Below are 15,254 nucleotides of genomic sequence, written 5' to 3'. Positions count from 1 at the left end.
TCCCACAACATGCCCCAAGTGTCACCAACTACAGTGTCCCTAATGGAAACTGGCAAAACACATGAAATGTTCACAGTAATGCAGGACCTACAACACACATTACCAAATACTTACCAATCACCTACACAACCTCCAACCTACCTTAAACATGACAGTACAGACTTATTAAATTGGAAGCCTCACTACCTGATAATGCCAGCACTTCGAACACTGGGTATACAGTGTTAGCGCCACTGCTTAAAACATGGACTCCAGTTCCAAGGTAGACCGCCTTGTGAAGACATGAGAAATGGACCTGCAAATTAGGAGGATGAGATGGATGCAGAGGCACATATCAATACACCATGCAGTGTACAATACAACAACAATATGCACTATGAATGTATACACAGTATTGACTACAGACTGCCCACACATCAAATGGGAGTCCAACGTCACCATGTACGTCAATGTCACTTGGGCACACCCTTTGCAAGCCCATGGAAACGGGAAGCAGGAGGGGTGTGTGTCACACAAACCCAGGCATCTGACCCAAATTCATGACAAGCCTGCATGTGCCCAGCCACAATACAGCGTATGCCCACGGGAGCCACACAAGGCAACACACTGTCCAAAACCAAAAAGAAAACAAAAAAAAAAATGGCCATTAATGGGCCCGGGGGGGGGGGGGATTGGGGGAGGCCACCCAGGAGGTCCGCGGACAGGGTGCACACCAAAACCCACCTGTGTGGATCGTGCGAAACAAAAACACCTCCATGGGCTCATGGCCTGCACGGCTACCCTATTGTGAGAAAATCACTACTGTCGCTCTCCTCACCCTCTGCAGCTGCATCAGGAGGTGGTGGCACTATGGGAGGCAGCCCACGCAAAGCCCTAGTCTGGTCCTCCATGGCAGCAAGCATGTGGGTGTGAAAGGTCTCGTTCTGGAGGATAATTGTGCGTAGGTCCCCATGCAACAACTCACGGGATGCCCGGACCTCCGCCCTAGTTGCCTGCATCTCAGCTGAGAGCGTACGTGTGAGACGCTCCAGCTGCTGTTCTGTCCTTGTGTTTGTTGAAGCCTCAAGCTCAACAGAGTCGTCCTGAGGTGAAGGACTTCCACCCTCAGGGCTTCCCTGTGGCCCTGGGACTCTATGGAAATGGCTTCCCGCAGAGTCGCCAGTGCCGCCCGCCTGTCCGTGTCGGACGCCAACATGTCCTCCCTGTGTGACTGGCAGATGGAGTCTGTTGCCTGCTGTAGTCGCTCCATCAGCCTTTCGGGGGGACAATGGAAGTGGCCACCCTATCCATGGCCTGAGCCATCATCTCTGATGATGCTGCCTGTTGGGTTGCCATACCGTATATGGATTGCTCTCATGCGGTATTGCCAGGTGGCGTACGGCCACCACATCGGCGGGCACCACACCTGTCTGGGGCAAGGCGAACTGCGCCTTGCTGTGCCGGCACTGCCTGAGGCTGCAGGACTGCATTCCCCCTCTGATCTGCTAGCCCAGGAACAGGATCAGATGTTGCAGAGTGTGACCCTGCATCCGTAACAACCAAAGGCGTACCTGCCAACACTGACATCCCCATTGAGGGTTCTAACCCTGGTGCAGGTGGGTTGGACAGAACAGAATCCCTCCCAGGAACACTCACCTGCGACGGCACATAGGTCTCATCATCCGAATCGACACCTGAATACAGCTCGGGGGAGGTGCAGCCAGAGACACCCCTTGAGAGCATGACCTGCAGCAGTTGTGGGTTCTCACCCACCACCACACCACGTCCCTCACTGGTGGTCGGTCGCCACTGAGACCCCTCCTGTGTCTGCACCATCTACACAACCCCAGCAGTATCAAGTGTGTCATCCCTGCAAAGACATAAAAGTAAAGAAATGGAAACAGGCATTAGCACTATGGCACACAATTAGGGCTGAGAAGCTACAGAAACAGTACTTGATTGACACATGTCCCACATGACTAAAACCCTCCCATGCATGCACCATCACTGCGTGTGAAGGGGAAGCAGATGGCACACATTGATGACACCAAGATGGAAGATGAACACATTTGCTGCATGCTGCCTAGCAGTGGCATCACACATTGGCCTGTGATTGGCAGGTCAAATACACATGCCATCACACAGATGGCATGTACCCTAGCCATAAAGTGAAGAGGGAGAGGAGGGCACCAATTGTTCATTCAGTCTAGTTTGCTCATGAAATTTATTTTTTCATTGAAATGGTTCAGATGTTTAACCTGGAGCTGCCAGTCCAAAATGGTCCTATAGCACAGGGACATGTCTAAACAAATCATATCCAGGAAACAAAGTCAGTCCACTGTACCATAGCCATGTCAGACATGTGACAATAGGACTGAGAAATGCCTAGTAAAAGTGGTGGTATGCAAACAATCTGCCTGAATAAACAGAGAAAAATAAGCAACAATGTTGTGGCAAGATGACACTTCAAGGGCAACTGGTGTGGTGTTGGGCTAGATATCTAATGTTGGCAGAAGGGATACTGCTATACCCAAATGCTGGTGCGCAGAATGTATTGGATGAGGCACATGGGTGACCCAAACCACTCAGACACACACACCCTCACCTGGCACCCAAACAGAAGCCCTCACACACACACCATGCACATGGATGACACACACATGCATGTGCACTCACCGGACAATGCCTCGTAATCTGCCAGTTCTCCCACGCCTTGGATCTGTTCCTCCGTGACGTAGGTCCCAGCAACATGCTCATGTGGAGTGAGTTCTATGTCCTCTGCTGGAGACCCACCTCCAGTAGCGGCATGACTTGAGGCCAGCTTATTGTTTGCCCTGCGCTTCAGGTCATTCCAGCGCTTGTAGCATTCAGTAGCTGTGCGCCTCACGATTCCAAGGGCACTTATGATGTCCGCGATGGTCTGCCAGTGTGCCAGACGATGTGCAGGTGTGGTCTTGGATCCTGCAACAATCACCATTTCGCGGTCATGTGCGGACACATACTCTACAAGTGCATTCTGTTCGGCCTCATTGAAGCTGGGGTTCCTTGATGGGCCGGACTGTGTAGCCGTGTCTGGGGCATCAGCCTCTACTGGACGAGCACTCTTCCTCTTCCGCTTGGAAGGTGGTGGGGATCCTGACTGTCCTACGCCGCTCTGGACACTAGGGGCAGGAGCCCCGGTGGACTCTGTACTAGGAATGTGGGATTGCACACTCAGCATGGGAGTTGGTGCAGGCATTAGCTCAAGTGTGATGGTGTCAGGGGGAATGTCAGCAGGATGGACTTGGACCGACACTGTCCTGGCTGGGTGTGTGAAAGGTGGGGTGGATGGGGCCGCAGCTGCCCCTGCAGCCTCCCCAGCCTGCCTACGCAGGGCAGCAGATGACCTAGCTGCCCCTGATCCACGTGGCCTGATGACACCAACGTGCACCGGCGCACGTGGCCTAGACCTGCTGACCTGGAAGTCAGCCATGGAGTCACCCTGTGCCAGGTCTGGTTCCACAGTGGGCTGGTCCAACAAGGGCTGAGCATGGATGGTGTCAGCCACGTTACCCTCAACCAGGTGGGGGGCATGGGTGTCCCTGACTGGCCCTCCACACATGGGGGGCTAGGGGCACCCTGCAAGTCACGGCCACGTCCCCTACCAGATCCACCACGTCCACCACTTGGGGCTCGGCCAGCTTTGCCACCCTTACGGCTTGTTCGCCTCCCAGCCATGGCACTGATGTTATTGTGCGTATGGGAGTCGCTGTGAACTATTGTCCTGGGCAATTGGGGTCAAAGGGGTTGGGTACCAGATGGTAATCGTACCCTAGTGCTCTAGCAAGGCTGTATGTCACCCCAGGGGAAAGATGACGGGTCACGCAACACACAGGCACCCCAAAAAAGGGAAGTAAGATGCACGCAACCCCTCCTAGACCACGTGTGTGGAAAAATAAACCTGCACTATGCTGTGGCACCCAGAAACACAAGAATGAACGTATGCGTGTCACATGCAGCCTAGAATGACCTCTGAAGGGGTATGCGACACACGGGGCAAGCACAGATGTTAAATACGTGCGCGACTCACCGTCTGCCAGGAACAAAAGCGTGAAAAATATACGCATGTGCACTTTGGCAACACCCCCGCCAAAAGAAGAATTGTACGCTGTCTGAGGAGACAGGACAACAGTAGAAGGGAACGCTGTTTGAGGAAACAGGCCCAGGAAAAAGAGGAAAAGAGAAAAAGCTTCTCAGAGGTAACAAGGAGTACGAACTTGAAACGCTGTGAAGTAAATCGCGTGTGAACCGACAAGAAGTACAGATTTCACCCACTCGCTCTCCACGAAAAGCACGTACAAGGAAATGGCGTTCTACATGTACCTTTTATACACACGTCACAGACGCGCATACGCGATGAGGCCATTTCCACCAATTACACGCTTTGACACTCCGACGTGTATATTTTTATTTTACACGCGCCATTCTCTACGGCCATGCGCGTGACATCATAGATGTGCATGGGGGCCTTTGGGCCAATGAATTAACGTACGTGTGCTGACGCGCTTACGCGCTAAGGGCCTTTCCTCGAATTACACGCAGACGTGCTGGATTTTCAAGTGCCAAATCACTCCGTATCAAGCTGGCCACACGTAAGCACACGGAAGACCACGCTCCTGCCCAGAAGGCCGAATTACCGCCCCCCAGAGCCCTGAGCACGCTCCCACCTGCCATCTGCTGCTGCCTGACTGCCTGCTGCCCACGTGTCCTGCCATTTGCTGCCTGCACATCAGTCAGGGGTGCTGTTTCTGTGACCACCCCTGCTGGAACCGAAGACTCCCGACTGGGATACCATCGCTCCACAGCCCAGCCCCAGGACCCAGTTGCCCACCCACTCCTGCCTCTGGGGTTGCCATGTCGGGCACTGCAACATCTGGCACCAGTGGCAGCCCCCGGCCAGAGAGGCAGAGGGGCACCAGCTTCACTGCCACCGAAGTTGGTGTCCTGGTGGAGCATGTCCTGGGGCAGTATGATGCCCTCTTTGGAAGGTTGCGCGCTGACAAGGAAGGACAGACTCGGATCTGGACGGACATCGTGACTGCTATCAACGCGAAAGGGTTGGCAGTCCGACTATTCCATCATGTGAAGAAGCGCTGGGAGGACTTCAGGTCCAGGACCCTCAAGAAGGCCCGGTGCCTACTGAAAGCAGCGGATGCTAAGGGGCGCCGGGGCCACTTGTCGGAAGATCAGATGAGGGTCCTGGAACGCATATCCCCAGCGTTCCACGTCCAGGTCCTTGAGAGGCAGACCCGTCTGGAGTCGAGCGGTAAGTGTACATGCATAATGATTGTAAGCTGTGCGTGTGGTGGTGTGGCAGGAGTGTGCAGGTTGCACATGTGGTTTTATGTGGCCAAGTATGGGGGGGTACAGGGCCGTGAGGCTCACACATGCGAGGGCTCTCATGTGTGACACATGGATGGTGCTTGTGTGTGTAGGCTTGCATGGCAAAGGATGTGGAAGAATGATTGGCAGGTGTGACATGGATGCTGATCTGAACACTGCGACAGTTGGGAAAGGTGTACACATGCATGCAAGTGTGGTGGTGTGTGTGCATGTGTAGTGCACTCCCTGTGTCACATGTGATGTCTGGCTCACCTTTGCCTGCTCATGCTGTTGTATGTGTATGGATGGTGCTGGCTGTTGCAATATGGCTGTGGTATAGCTCATGTGTGCAAGTTGAAATGACATGTGTGTTGGGGATTGTGATGGCATGTCTGAGGTTTGCCAATGCCACTCATGTACAACTGTCATGTGTTTATGAGTCCATTATACAGTGCCCTGATGCCTGTGTTTTATTTCTCCCTGTCTGCAGCGTCAACTGATGAAGAGGGCGGAGAAGGTGCTGTGGAGCACAGCGGCAGGGGTCGCACCACCAGCCGGTTACGCAAAGCCCGGCTCCCCTCCCAGGTTGTGATGTCCGAGGCCGCAGCTGCCGAGGGGAGGTCCAGGAGGCAGAGGTTGGAGTTGGACTCCTCGGCAGCAGAAGGGGCAGCTGGGACCCCACAGGGCCAAACGGAGGAAGATGGCACAGAATCATCCAGGTTGGTGGGGGGTTTGGTGGAGGAGGAGGCCGTGCAAGCAACAGAGGCGGGGTCTGGAGGTGGGGATTCCACTGGTGCTAGTGGTGCAGTGCAGGACCAGGGACAGGTGGCAGCACAGGCCACCGCGGAGGTGCCTGTGTGCAATCCTGTCCCTGCTCCTGTCACTGCATCATCTTGCACCAGCAGAGATGCCTACCTCCAGACCCGTTCTCAGGGAGGGGATTGGCTTACACCAAGTGGCCTTCCTCTCCCTGCGGATGTGGCTATCCTGCAACAGGTTGAGCCTGTCCAGGGTGGGGTGGCGTTGCGTCAATGGGCCATGCTAGCTGACCTGCAGTCTTTCCATGATGAGACTGCACGTCTTCTCACATGGCTCGTTGACCGCGTTGACCCACTGGGACAGCTCACCATGGCCGGATTCCTCCGTTTCCTGGACCTTGTTCCGACCCCCTCCTCAACGGAACCCCCTATGCCCCAGTCGTCCTCCATGCCATCTTCCCACCCATGTATCACCTGGGTGCCCTGTGGAGCTGCCTCTGACCGTGCGGCCAGGCTGGTGGACAACGGATCCCTGCCACAGTCGGGAGTCGGACGTCCAGCAGGGGTGGCCACATCAACAACTGCACCCCAGCTGGAGGAGGATGTGCAGGCACCATTGGACAGGGCACATGGACAGCAGCAGCAGCAGGAGGCTGTAGGTGGGAGCCACGATGGCTCGGGGCCTTCGACATCGGAGGGGCAGGCATCGGCCAGAGGGCAGGAGGACCCAGGACGAGAAGTGTCTTCCGTGTGGCAGCGGTTGGGCCACGCCATAGATACGGAGCGGCAGCAGGCAGAAGAGGCACGGCTCACGATGGTCAGGGCGGAGAACTCCATGCGGAGGGCCCTGAGGTGGGTTGAGTGCCTCGAGGCAATCCGCAGGGAGTTGGAGGAGAACATGTAGTCGTCCCTGCGGACCCTCGGGGCCATGGAACAGGACCGCCTCCGGGACATTGAGCAGGAGTTCGATGATGCCCTGGCCCGCAACATCCGGAAGTGAGCTGTTGAACTAGCCCCTGCCATTTTTATATAGTTAATTAGTGTTAGGTTTTATTTTTATTTTTTTAATTTGGGGCACTTGGACTATGCCCCACCTTTTATGTATATAGTTATTAGTTAGGTGGGTTTTATTGTAGGTTTCATTTACATAGTTGGGAGCATGGACCCTGGATTTGCTCTTTGTACATAGTTTGACAGTGGATTTGTGGCCTTCATCTTTTATTATTTTTTCACCATGGATTAATGGATTTTCACTTTACTTTCCCTTTGGATTTGCTTTGTTGGACGGTGACTTTGGACACAATTTCATTACGGTTATTTTGGATTACCATTTTCATTATTGATTATTTTGGTGGACATGCTGCTTTTTGATTTTTGTTGCCATTATTGTTTGTTTATATTTCATTCACTTCATTTACACTGTAATACATTTTTTTTTCTTACTTCAATGTGTGGACTTCTCTCATTGGTTTCATGCCTGCCACAATGTGTGTTTTCACAGTCATGTGTTGCCATTGTGTGGGTCTGACGGACTTGTACTCATGCGCATACTGCTTATTTGTTATCTATCATGTAATGGGTATTTCCATTTGGAATGGATGTAAAGCTTGGTTGGGTGTTTGGACTGGGGTGGCGTGGGGTGGGATTTGGGTGGGCATAGGAGCCTGCGATCTGGATTGTGATGACGTGTTGGCTGGGGGACATGAGTGGGGGCCTGGTGGAGGGTGCCCTGCACTGCTAGGGGGTGGGGGTGCTGGGAGACATGTGTGGGGGCCTGGTGGAGGGTGCGCCTGACTGCTGGGGGGTGGGGGTGGTGGGAGACATGTGTGGGTGCCTGGTGGAGGGTGCCCCTGACTGCTGGGGGGTGAGGGTGCAGGGGACATGAGTTGGACATGAGTGGGGGCCTGGTGGAGGGTGCCCCTGACTGCTGGGGGGTGGGGGTGGTGGGAGACATGAGTGGGGGCCTGGTGGAGGGTGCCCCTGACTGCTGTGGGGTGGGGGTGATGGGAGACATGAGTGGTGGCCTGGTGGAGGGTGCCCTGCACTGCTGGGGGGTGGGGGTGATGGGAGACATGAGTGGGGCCTGGTGGAAGGTGCCCTGCACTGCTGGGGGGTGAGGGTGGTGGGAGACATGTGTGGGGGCCTGGTGGAGGGTGCCCCTGGATGCTGGGGGGTGGGGGTGATGGGAGACATGAGAGGGGGCCTGGTGGAGGGTGCCCTGCACTGCTGGGGGCTGGGGGTGATGGGAGACATGAGTGGGGGCCTGGTGGAGGGTGCCCTGCACTGCTGGGGGGTGGGGGTGATGGGAGACATGAGTGGGGGCCTGGTGGAGGGTGCCCTGCACTGCTGGTGGGTGGGGGTGATGGGAGACATGAGTGGGGGCCTGGTGGAGGGTGTGCTGCACTGCTGGGGGGTGGGGGTGATGGGAGAATTGTGTGGGGGCCTGGTGGAGGGTGCCACTGACTGCTGGGGGGTGGGGGTGGTGGGAGACATGTGTGGGTGCCTGGTGGAGGGTGCCCCTGACTGCTGGGGTGTGGGAGTGCAGGGGGACATGAGTTGGACATGAGTGGGGGCCTGGTGGAGGGTGCCCCTGACTGCTGGGGGGTGGGGTGGTGGGAGACATGTGTGGGGGCCTGGTGGAGGGTGCCCCTGACTGCTGGGGGGTGGGGGTGGTGGGGGACATGAGTTGGACATGAGTGGGGGCCTGCTGGAGGTTGCCTTGCACTGCTGGGGGGTGGGGTGCTGGGAGACATGAGTTGGACATGAGTGGGGGCCTGGTGGAGGGTGCCCCTGACTGCTGGGGGGTGGTGGGAGACATGTGTGGGGGGCTGGTGGAGGGTGCCCCTGACTGCTGGGGGGTGGGGGTGGTGGGGGACATGAGTTGGACATGTGTGGGGGCCTGGTGGAGGGTGCCCCTGACTGCTGGGGGGTGGGGGTGTTGGGAGACATGTGTGGGTGCCTGGTGGAGGGTGCCCCTGGATGCTGGGGGGTGGGGGTGATGGGACACATGAGTGTGGACCTGGTGGAGGGTGCCCTGCACTGCTGGGGGGTGGGGGTGCTGGGAGACATGAGTTGGACATGAGTGGGGGCCTGGTGGAGGGTGCCCCTGGATGCTGGGGGGTGGGGGTGCTGGGAGACATGAGCTGGACATGAGTGGGGGCCTGGTGGAGGGTGCCCCTGGATGCTGGGGGCTGGGGGTGCAGGGGGACATGAGTTGGACATGAGTGGGGGCCTGGTGGAGGGTGCCCTGCACTGCTGGGGAGTGGGGGTGGTGGGAGACATATGTGGGTGCCTGGTGGAGGGTGCCCCTGACTGCTGGGGGGTGGGGGTGGTGGGGGACATGAGTTGGACATGAGTGGGGGCCTGGTGGAGGGTGCCTTGCACTGCTGGGAGGTGGGGTGCTGGGAGACATGAGTTGGACATGAGTGGGGGCCTGGTGGAGGGTGCCCCTGACTGCTGGGGGGTGGTGGGAGACATGTGTGGGGGGCTGGTGGAGGGTGCCCCTGACTGCTGGGGGGTGGGGGTGGTGGGGGACATGAGTTGGACATGTGTGGGGGCCTGGTGGAGGGTGCCCCTGACTGCTGGGGGGTGGGGGTGTTGGGAGACATGTGTGGGTGCCTGGTGGAGGGTGCCCCTGGATGCTGGGGGGTGGGGGTGATGGGACACATGAGTGGGGGCCTGGTGGTGGGTGCCCTGCACTGCTGGGGGGGTGGGGGTGCTGGGAGACATGAGTTGGACATGAGTGGGGGCCTGGTGGAGGGTGCCCCTGGATGCTGGGGGGTGGGGGTGCTGGGAGACATGAGTGGGAGCCTGGTGGAGGGTGCCCCTGGATGCTGGGGGCTGGGGGTGCAGGGGGACATGAGTTGGACATGAGTGGGGGCCTGGTGGAGGGTGCCCTGCACTGCTGGGGAGTGGGGGTGGTGGGAGACATATGTGGGTGCCTGGTGGAGGGTGCCCCTGGATGCTGGGGGGTGGGGGTGATGGGAGACATGAGTGGGGGCCTGGTGGAGGGTGCCCTGCACTGATGGGGGGTGGGGGTGCTGGGAGACATGTGTGGGTGCCTGGTGGAGGGTGCCCCTGGATGCTGGGGGGTGGGGGTGATGGGACACATGAGTGTGGACCTGGTGGAGGGTGCCCTGCACTGCTGGGGGGTGGGGGTGCTGGGAGACATGAGTTGGACATGAGTGGGGGCCTGGTGGAGGGTGCCCCTGGATGCTGGGGGGTGGGGGTGCTGGGAGACATGAACTGGACATGAGTCGGGGCCTGGTGGAGGGTGCCCCTGGATGCTGGGGGCTGGGGGTGCAGGGGGACATGAGTTGGACATGAGTGGGGGCCTGGTGGAGGGTGCCCTGCACTGCTGGGGAGTGGGGGTGGTGGGAGACATATGTGGGTGCCTGGTGGAGGGTGCCCCTGACTGCTGGGGGGTGGGGGTGGTGGGGGACATGAGTTGGACATGAGTGGGGGCCTGGTGGAGGGTGCCTTGCACTGCTGGGGGGTGGGGTGCTGGGAGACATGAGTTGGACATGAGTGGGGGCCTGGTGGAGGGTGCCCCTGACTGCTGGGGGGTGGTGGGAGACATGTGTGGGGGGCTGGTGGAGGGTGCCCCTGACTGCTGGGGGGTGGGGGTGGTGGGGGACATGAGTTGGACATGAGTGGGGGCCTGGTGGAGGGTGCCCTGCACTGCTGGGGAGTGGGGGTGGTGGGAGACATATGTGGGTGCCTGGTGGAGGGTGCCCCTGACTGCTGGGGGGTGGGGGTGGTGGGGGACATGAGTTGGACATGAGTGGGGGCCTGGTGGAGGGTGCCTTGCACTGCTGGGGGGTGGGGTGCTGGGAGACATGAGTTGGACATGAGTGGGGGCCTGGTGGAGGGTGCCCCTGACTGCTGGGGGGTGGTGGGAGACATGTGTGGGGGGCTGGTGGAGGGTGCCCCTGACTGCTGGGGGGTGGGGGTGGTGGGGGACATGAGTTGGACATGTGTGGGGGCCTGGTGGAGGGTGCCCCTGACTGCTGGGGGGTGGGGGTGTTGGGAGACATGTGTGGGTGCCTGGTGGAGGGTGCCCCTGGATGCTGGGGGGTGGGGGTGATGGGACACATGAGTGGGGGCCTGGTGGTGGGTGCCCTGCACTGCTGGGGGGTGGGGGTGCTGGGAGACATGAGTTGGACATGAGTGGGGGCCTGGTGGAGGGTGCCCCTGGATGCTGGGGGGTGGGGGTGCTGGGAGACATGAGTGGGAGCCTGGTGGAGGGTGCCCCTGGATGCTGGGGGCTGGGGGTGCAGGGGGACATGAGTTGGACATGAGTGGGGGCCTGGTGGAGGGTGCCCTGCACTGCTGGGGAGTGGGGGTGGTGGGAGACATATGTGGGTGCCTGGTGGAGGGTGCCCCTGGATGCTGGGGGGTGGGGGTGATGGGAGACATGAGTGGGGGCCTGGTGGAGGGTGCCCTGCACTGATGGGGGGTGGGGGTGCTGGGAGACATGAGTTGAACATGAGTGGGGGCCTGGTGGAGGGTGCCCCTGGATGCTGGGGCGTAGGGGTGCTGGGAGACATGAGTTGGACATGAGTGGGTGCCTGGTGGAGGGTGCCCCTGGATGCTGGGAGCTGGGGGTGTAGGGGGACATGAGTTGGACATGAGTGGGGGCCTGGTGGAGGATGCCCTGCACTGTTGGGGGATGGGGGTGATGGGAGACATGAGTGGGGCCTGGTGGAGGGTGCCCTGCACTGCTGGGGGGTGGGGGTGATGGGAGACATGAGTGGGGGCCTGGTGGAGGGTGCCCTGCACTGCTGGGGGGTGGGGGTGGTGGGAGACATGTGTGGGGGGTGCCTGTTAGGGAGAATTCTCTGTTTAGGCTGAATTTCCTAACCTAGTGAGTCCCCCAGCAGCTTTGCTGGATTTCTGGAGTTTGTTTTTTCCATCCTGCCAAGAGTGAGACTCTTTTTCTCCCACTCTTGGACATGAATGTGTGTAATTCCTTTGAATGTCAATGTGTTCTATGGGCTATGGGGTCCTTTACTCCATAGGGTCTCATATATTTTGCTATGTGTGTTACACCGCCCCCTCCGTGCCGTACCACTGGGGCGTCCTAGCGGACCTCCCTCATAGACTCCGTACCCGGGGACTGACTACTGTCTCCCCGGGCATGTAAAGTCACCATTGGCTTTACTAGACCTAAATTTACTAACAGAACTAGTACAAACCATCCTATTGTGGACGTAATAGTAGGGGTAATTCGATTACTCCTGGGTCTGTTATTCGAGGGGGCACTGTCCCGTCCCCCCTCGTCGTGTTTTGGCTGGTGGCAGTGGAAACTACTTGTTATATTCGACCCCAAATGTAACCCTATGGGATTCTTCCCATTGTTGGAGATTGATACTTTTTCTCGTTAATCTCTAACGTACCACCGGTCTACTTATCTTAAATAAGGCTATCGGATGGTATTTTCTGCCAGTACTCGGTTTTTAAAATGGCGTCTGTGTTCGTCTCTGTGACTCCTAAACCAAAGGTCGAGCCCTTTGTTCCACTTTTGGCGGGCTTCTGTACAGAGACCCTCCAAAGTGGTGCCATTCTGTCTGGGTTAGCACAGGGGTGTGGGAGGGGGTTTAGGCACCCTGGACCGAGTTGCCTTGCCAACTCCGGTCGCACTCTGGTGTGATTGGCCCAAGTGGTGAGCCTCCCCGCTCACCACTTAGCGTGTGTTGATTGACAGCTAGGCTGAATGAATGGGGCTTTTCTGCATAAAAGCAGGGCTTTTGGGACTGGATCTTCAGAAGTCGCCACAGGACCTAAGAATCCGACGAGGGTAAAGCTGAGCCGACCTGCAACGACACCTCCGGTGGAGCCCTGCTGAACCGACTCACCACTTCCCGACGACAGAGGAGATCTCCCTGCCGGAGAGTCTCTTCCCCTGACTGGTGGGAACAACCAGTCCCTTTTGCTTTTTCTTCGCCTCAGGACGCAGTGGTCGAATTGCCCGTGCAGAGCACCCCGGCAACCGGATAGCCACTACCCCTGTACCGCGACCAAAAGGTGGTGCCTTGTGACGGAGCACTCCGCGGCTGGTCTCTTCCCTGGTGGTGCAACGATCTTCAACTTTTCTTCGACGACGAGATCCTCTCTTCTCTTGGCAAAGACCGGACGTGCACCCACCGCCAGGAACAACTGCCCCTACCGGAGCTGTCTCTCCACAATCAAGGTACTGTGTCCGCCTGGCTTCCCTTGTTGCCGGATAGAGTGAGGTGTCTTAATCCTCGCCTCTCCATAGGGTCGCCTCCAAGCTTTCTCTAGCGTGTTGTTCTGAACTGGTCCAATCTGCCGATAACAATTTGCTACAAAGATTAGAACGCATTTCCACTAAGATACTTTTTGGGACATATCGCCTCGCCTCTCTCCGAGTGGGCCTGGCCTCTGAACTTTATGATCTACCGTGGTTCTTGTCTTCTTGCTTTGCATTTGTCCGTTCAGTATTGGAACCGTGTTGATTTTGTAACCTGCTTATTTTTCTCTCCCGTCCTAACGAATACTAGAGTGCCATCTAGGTTGAAGCATACACCTCTGTCTGCAAATAAGTGATGCTGGTAAAACCTAGACTTGTCGAACTATTGTTAGGGGGATTGATCTTTTTCTTCGTAGAGTAATTGTAATTGAAGTGTTTGCCGTAATAGTGCCAGAGTGTTTTCTATAGATGTGTCGTTATAAATAAATACCTTTATATCTTTACACTGAAACCTTGTTGCGTGTTTGCTTGTCTTAACTGTGAAGGATTGCCCTATGTTGTATACTCCACATACTGCCTAACTCTTCTTGAGGGAAGTCTGACTGCTCAGCCACAGCTACCAAGTGAATCTGTGTGGTGCAGACTGCTACCAAGTGGGTTTACTGCCAAACACCTGTAGTCCTAAATCTTTTGCAGTGGTCCCAGATGGAACTGCACAGGTTTCCGCCTAACACTGGTGTACAGCGGTGGGATTTGTATCGAGTATACAGTTTAGAGTGCTTTTCGACACTTTAGGATAACTAACCACAAAGCTTAGCACTAAAAAGCAACTTTCAAAAGCATGTCTACGATGGAAGCTTACAGTCAAGAATCCTTGTCAGGTGAAAATACTGAGGGTTTGCGAGCTCTCTGTAGGCAAGTGTCACTGCTCAAGGCTCCTTTCCCAGGGATCACCTCACCTGGATCTTCACTGTGGCTCAGTACCTTCTGCCTCCTTCTCCGGTCCTTTGGAGTTTTCTCCTCTTCCCCTTCCTTCTTTAGGGATCCTTTAACCTTCTTACGTTCAAAGAGATAGGGACGGTCTCCTCCCGAGGCCACTTTGACCGTTAATAGAACAAATAGTCAAGTGAACCCTGGGGAGCCCGCTCCTTAAAACAGGGAAAAAGCCGGATTGGCAGAAAAAACCCTGTGTAGCTGCAGATGACGATGGCCGAGAAACCTTGAAAGTCCAGAGGCAGGTGAGGACTTTCAACTTTGATCTTGTTTGTAAATCCAAAGGATAACGGGGCTCTACAGGAGGAAGGAGTCCGGGAAGGAAAGGTAAGGAAGAGTCGCTGTAGAGGGCCTCCGCAACACACACAGACGCGGCAAGAAGAGTTAGCATGGGAAAAGTACTCCCGGAGAAACAGGTAAGATCAGAGAGAACGAGAAGTCAGAACGAGAGAGAGAGCACAAGAGAGAATGAGTGAGAGAGAATGAGTGAGAGAGAATGAGAGAGCGCGAGTGAGTCAGAGTGAGAGAGCGCGAGTGAGTCTGAGTGAGAGAGAGTGAGAGAGAACGAGTGAGTTTGAGTGCGAGTGGGTGAGATAGTGAGAGCACGGAAATGTAGTGAAAGTAACCCCGAGCGGGTGGGAGCCGACAAGTCGGAACCCCGCCGCCGGGGAAGGCAGGTCTGCGGCAGCTCGAAGCAGATAGTTGAAAACAGACCTAGACAAAGTCGGAATACGTTACCAGAGTGATATGCTAGGATAGCAAGGAAGAGAACCGCATACAGGCGAGAGGGATAGGGCAGCAGAGAAAATACAAGCAGCAAGGGAAAATGCTGAAACGGGAGGAATGCAAGGAAGGCACTGGTACGGATCAAAACGAAAGTCAGCGAAAGCGAGTTGCAACGCGACTCGCAGGGGGCGTGGCTTCCATATATGCACGTAGCAACAAAAAGG

Source organism: Ambystoma mexicanum, chromosome 1q (assembly GCF_040938575.1).
Source record: "Ambystoma mexicanum isolate Mex_15411 chromosome 1q, UKY_AmexF1_1, whole genome shotgun sequence".
Lineage (NCBI taxonomy): Eukaryota > Metazoa > Chordata > Amphibia > Caudata > Ambystomatidae > Ambystoma > Ambystoma mexicanum.
Note: the sequence above shows the minus strand (reverse complement) of the source record.